This window comes from Dama dama, chromosome X (assembly GCF_033118175.1).
Source record: "Dama dama isolate Ldn47 chromosome X, ASM3311817v1, whole genome shotgun sequence".
NCBI classification, from domain to species: domain Eukaryota; kingdom Metazoa; phylum Chordata; class Mammalia; order Artiodactyla; family Cervidae; genus Dama; species Dama dama.
Window position 1 is genome coordinate 95,663,000 of NC_083714.1, and position 6,138 is coordinate 95,669,137.

A 6,138-nucleotide genomic window follows, 5' to 3' on the forward strand; every position below is an offset into this window, starting at 1 on the left:
TTATGATCAAAGCTCTCCAGAAAGCAGGCATAGAAGGAACATACCTCAACATAAGAAAAGTCATATACGACCAACCCACAGTAAACATTATCCTCAATGGCAAAATATTGAAAGCATTTCCTCTAAAATCAGGAAGAAGACAAGGGTGCCCTCTCTCACCACTACTATTCAACATAGTTGTAGAAGTCCTAGCCACAACAATCAGATCAGAAAAAGAAATAAAAGGAATCCAGATTGGAAAAGAAGAAGTAAAATTCTCACTGTTTGCAGAGGAAATAATAAATAAGATTAAAACATAATGCTCAGCGTGGGAGAAAATAATTGCAAATGAAACAATTGATGAAGGATCTATCTCCAAAATATATAAACAGCTCAATATAAGAAAAATAAACAGCCCAACCAAAAATGGACAGAAGTCATAAACAGACATATATCCAAAAATATATAGAGGTGGCCAATAAACAGATGAAAAAAAATGCTTAATAAATGCTCACTAATTCTTAGAAAAGTGCAAATGAAAACTACAATGAGGTATCACCTCACTCCAGTCCAAATGACCATCATCAAAAAATCTACAAACAGTAAATTCTGGAGAGTATGTGGATAAAAGGGAACCCTCCTACACTGTTGGTAGGAATGTAAACTGATACAACCATTATGGACAACAGTATGGAAGTTCTTTTTAAAATTAGGAATACAACTACCATATAATCCAGCAATCCCGCTACTGAGCATATATCCTGAGAAAGCCACAATTCTAAAAGACACATTTATCCCAATATCCATTGTCACATTATTTGCAACAATCAAGACACGGAGGAAACCTAGATAAAAAAGATTGGTACATATATTCAATGGAATATTACTCAGCCATCTAAAAGAACTAATTTAAGTCAGTTTTAGTGAGGTGGGTAAATCTAGAGTCAAAAAGATAAAAATGAATATTGCATATTAAAGCATACATATGGAATATAGAAAAACTGTGTTGATGAATTTATTTACAGGGAAGGAATGGAGATGCAGATGTGGAGAATGGACTTGTGGACACACGGGGGAAAACAGAGTGGGGCAAATGGAGAAATTAGTATCAACATATATACACTATTATGTGTAAAATAGATAGCTGGAGAGAAGTTGCTATATAACACAGGGAGACCAGCCTGGTGCTCTGTGATGACCTAGAGGGGATGGATGGGTGAAGGAATAGAGGTTCATGAGGGATGGGATATATGTATAATTATGACTGATTCATGTTATTTTATGGCAGAAACCAACACAACACTGAAAATCAATTTTCTTCCAATTAAAAAATAAATTTAAAATATAAAGTTAGAACTGGTTCATTTACAGAAAAAAAAATAATGACCTGAAGACTAACAGAATAATTTCCACAATTAAAGATATAAATAAGAAACTATGAGATGGAAAGCAGAGACAGAGATGCAGTATATCAAAGACCTACCCCTCCCTCTCTAGAATTGGGCACCCACAAATGAAAGGATGTTCACAAAGATAGAGGTTCTCCTGAAAAAGGGAGAGATCTAAGACCTTCATTGGGCTTCCTAGTCTAGGGGTACTAAAACAGTAAGACAAATATCCATAGCATCTGGCTTTGAAGGCCAGCTGGGCATGTATACAGGAAAGCTTAGGACTGTAAGAAACAGAGACTTTGCTCTTAAAAGGCATACAAAAGTGCCACATGCTCTAAATCCTAGACAAGAGGTCTACCTACCTAATATCAGGCCAGCACATCTTTCAGGACACAGTAGATCATGAAGCCAGCTGCCATGGGACCTGGAACTGCTCACTAGTGGGCTCAAAACAGCCACTATGAGCCCCCTGGGCTATGCAGCCAGTTACACTGGGACTTGGCCTCACACACCAGTGGACCAGTGACACAGTATGTATGAGTCAAAGCCTGGCAGCCCGTTTGGTGGGGCCAGTTCCACTTACTGCAGATTTACAATAGTTGGCCACACCACAACTGAAGGGCCCATACAGCCTACATAGGGGGCATTCCTAAAGCATATAGCTCTGGCAGCCAGAAAGGAGAGTTCTTCTGAGACCCATATTTCTTACCTATTGCCACTCCTTCAATACTGGAAGACATAAGCAACCTACCTGAACAACCCCAACGTTCATTGTAGCACTATTTGCAATAGTAAAGACCTGGGAAGCACCCTAAGTATCCATTGACAGACGAATGGATAAAGACTGAGATATACAGTGGAATATTACTCATGCCTGAAAAGGAATAAAATAACACCATTTTCAGTTACATGGATAGACTTAGGGTTTATAATACTAAGTGAGGTCAAACAGAGAAAGACAAATATTGTATGTTATCATTTATATGTGGAATCTTAAAAATGATGCAAATGAACTTATATAGATGACAGAAATAGATCCACAGACATGGAAAACTAACTTATAATTACAAAAGGGAAAATAGGAGAGGGATAAACTAGGAGATTGCAATACACATAAACACATTACTATATGTAAAATAGACATCCTACTGCATATGTATAGCACAGGGAACTATATTCAATATTTTGTCACAGCCTCAGTTCAGTTCGGTTCAGTCGCTCAGTCGTGCTGATTCTTCACAACCCCATGGACCACAGCACACCAGGCCTCCCTATCCATCGCCAACTCCTGGAGTTTACTCAAACTCACCTCCATTGAGTCGGTGATGCCATCCAACCATCTCATCCTCTGTTTTCCCCTTCTCCTCCTGCTCTCAATCTTTCCCAGCATCAGGGTCTTTTCAAATGAGTCAGCTCTTCACATCAGGTGGCCAAAGTATTGGAGTTTCAACCTCACCATCAGTCCTTCTGATGAACACTCAGGACTGATCTCCTTTAGGATGGACTGGTTGGATCTCCTTGCAGTCCAGAGGACTCTCACAAGTCTTCTCCAACACCACAGTTCAAAAGCATCAATTCTTTGGAGCTCAGCTTTCTGTATAGTCCAACTCTCACATCCATACATGACTACTGGAAAAACCATAGTCTTGACGAGATGGACCTTTGTTAGCGAAGTAATATCTCTGCTTTTTAATATGCTGTCTAACTTGGTCATAACTTTCCTTCCAAGGAGTAAGCATCTTTTAATTTCATGGCTGCAGTCACCATTTGCAGTGATTTTGGAGTCCCCCAAAATAGTCAGCCACTCTTTCCCCATCTATTTGCCATGAAGTGATGGGACCTGATGCTCTCTTAGTTTTCTGAATGTTGAGCTTTAAGCCAACATTTTCACTCTCCTCTTTCACTTTCATCAAGAGGATCTTTAGTTCTTCTTCACTTTCTGCCATAAGGGTGGTGTCATCTGCATATCTGAGGTTATTGATATTTCTCCTGGCAATCTTGATTCCAGCTTTTGCTTCCTCCAGCCCAGAGCTTCTCATGATGTGCTCTGCATAGAAGTTAAATAAGCAGGGTGACAATATACAGTCTTGTTGTACTCCTTTTCCGATTTGGAACCAATCTGTTGTTCCACGTCCAGTTCTAACGGTTGCTTCCTGACCTGCATACAGACTTCTCAAGAGGCAGGTCAGGTGGTCTTGTATTCCCATCTCTTTCAGAATTTTCCATTTTGTTGTGATGCACACTGTCAAAGGCTTTGGCATAGTCAATAAGGCAGAGATAGATGTTTTTCTGGAACTCTCTTGCTTTCTCAATGATCCAGTGGATGTTGGCACAGCCTATAAGGGAAAAAATCTGAAAAAGAATATATATATATATATTCTTTCGAAAATTTCCCATTAAATTTAGTAAAAAGACAGGATGCCCACTGTCACCACATCTGTTTAACATATGTTGGAAATCATAGACACAGAAATCAAAAATAAACTATATATATATAGTGTGTGTGTGTGTGTGTATAAACACTTTGTTGTTCATCTGAAACTAACATAACTTTATTTTAAAAAATGCTTCAATTTTATAAAAATGCAGAATAGAATTCTATGAACATTACGTAGCACAAAATTGGATAACCTAGGACAAATGGCAAGTGTCTAAAAGCATAACTGTTCAGATTACATCAAAAAGAAAGAGATGATCTGAACAGAATAATTACTTGTAGTTCAATTGAATTTATATCAAAATTCCAAGCAAACATAATTCAGGACAAAATAATTTCAGAAGGGAATTCTACCAAAGACTAATGAAGAACTAATATCTATCCTTTTCAAAATTTCCCCAACATTGGTGAGGATGAAAGACTTGCAAACTCATTCTGCTAGGCCACAATTACCCAGATATCAAAACCAAACCCCTACTAAAAAAGAATTACAGGTCAATATCTTTCATGAATATGGATGCAAAAATTCTCAACAAAATTTTAGCAAATCAAGTCACACAACATATATAAAGGATTATGCATAATGATCAAGTTGGATTTATCCCAGGATTATTCAACATTTGTGAATTAAACACCTTGATACACTACATTAACAAAAAGAAGGGTAAAAATCACATTATCACCTTAGTTGAAGCAGAAACAGTTCTTTACAAAATCCACTGTCCATTCATGGTGAAAACTCATCAGAGTGGTAGGGAGGGAAACACAATTCAACAAAATAAAGGCCATTTAAGAAAAACCCACAGCTAATATCATAATCAACCGTGAAAAACTAAAAATTTCCCATTAAATTTAGTAAAAAGACAGGATGCCCACTGTCACCACATCTGTTTAACATATGTTGGAAATCCTAGACACAGAAATCAAAAATAATAATAAATGAAAAGCATGCAAATTGGAAGGTGAGAAGTAAATAGTCCCTATTTGCACATGACATAGCACTTTATAAAGAAAATTCTAAAATCCCCCTAATAATTATTAGAAGTAAGAAGTGAATTTATCAGTGTTTTAGGATGCAATATTATTACACAGAAACCTGGTGCTTTTTTATATAGTAATAATGATATGTCAGGAAGACAAATTAAAGAAACAATATCATTTATAATCATATCAAAAGAATAAGATAGAAATATACTTAACAAAAAAGGTGAAATACCTATACTCTAAAAACTATAAAATAGTGATAAAGCAATTTCAAAATGATACAAAAATATGGAAGGAAATTCCATGTTCTTGGATTGGAAGAAATAGTACTTTAAAAACTACCATACAAGTAAAATCACAAAAGAATCTTTTTTTTCATTTGTTTTCATTAGTTGGAGGCTAATTACTTTATGATATTGTAGTGGTTTTTGCCATACATTGACATGAGTCAGCCATGGATTTACACGTATTCCCCATCCCGATCCCCCCTCCCACCTCCTTCCCAAGAATTTTAATTGCCAAAGAAATCTTGAGAAAAAACAGTTTGTGGTATCATGTTCCCTGACTTCAGACTATACTATAAAATTACAGTAATTAAAACAGCAGGGGATTGGCACAAAAACAGGCACAGAGATAAATAAAACAGAGAACCAAGAAACAAACCCATAAGCTTATGATCAATTAATCCATGACAAAGAAGGCAAGAATATAGAAGAGAGAAAAGAGTCTCCAATGGATTATCCTGAGAAAACTGAAAAACTACATGTCAAAGAATAAAAATAGAATATAAGCTCACACCATATACAAAAATAAACTCAAAATGGATTAAAGACCTAAATGTAAGACCTGAAACCATAAAACTCCTAGAATACAGGGAAAACAAACTTTGATATTACTCAAAGAAATAATTTACAGGGTATATTTCCTAATGCAAAAGAAATAAAAACAAAAATAACAAATTTAACCTAGTGGTACTTAAAAACTTTTGCACAGGAAAGGAAACCATTGACAAAATGAGAAGACAACCAACTGAATCGGAAAAAGATATTGGCCAATAATATGATTAATAAGGGGTTAATATCCGAAATGGAAGAGGAAATGGCAACCCACTCCAGTATTTTTGACTGGAGAATTCCAGGGACAGAGGAGCCTGGTGGGCTACAGTCCATGGGGTCATGAAAGGTCAGACATGAATTATGACTAAACAACAATAACCAAAATATTTAAATACCTTATCCAACTAAATATTTAAAAACAACCCATTCAAAAAAAAAAAACTGACAAAAGACATGAATAAACATTTTTACTAAGAAGGCATATAGATGGCTGCTGCTGCTGCTAAGTCAC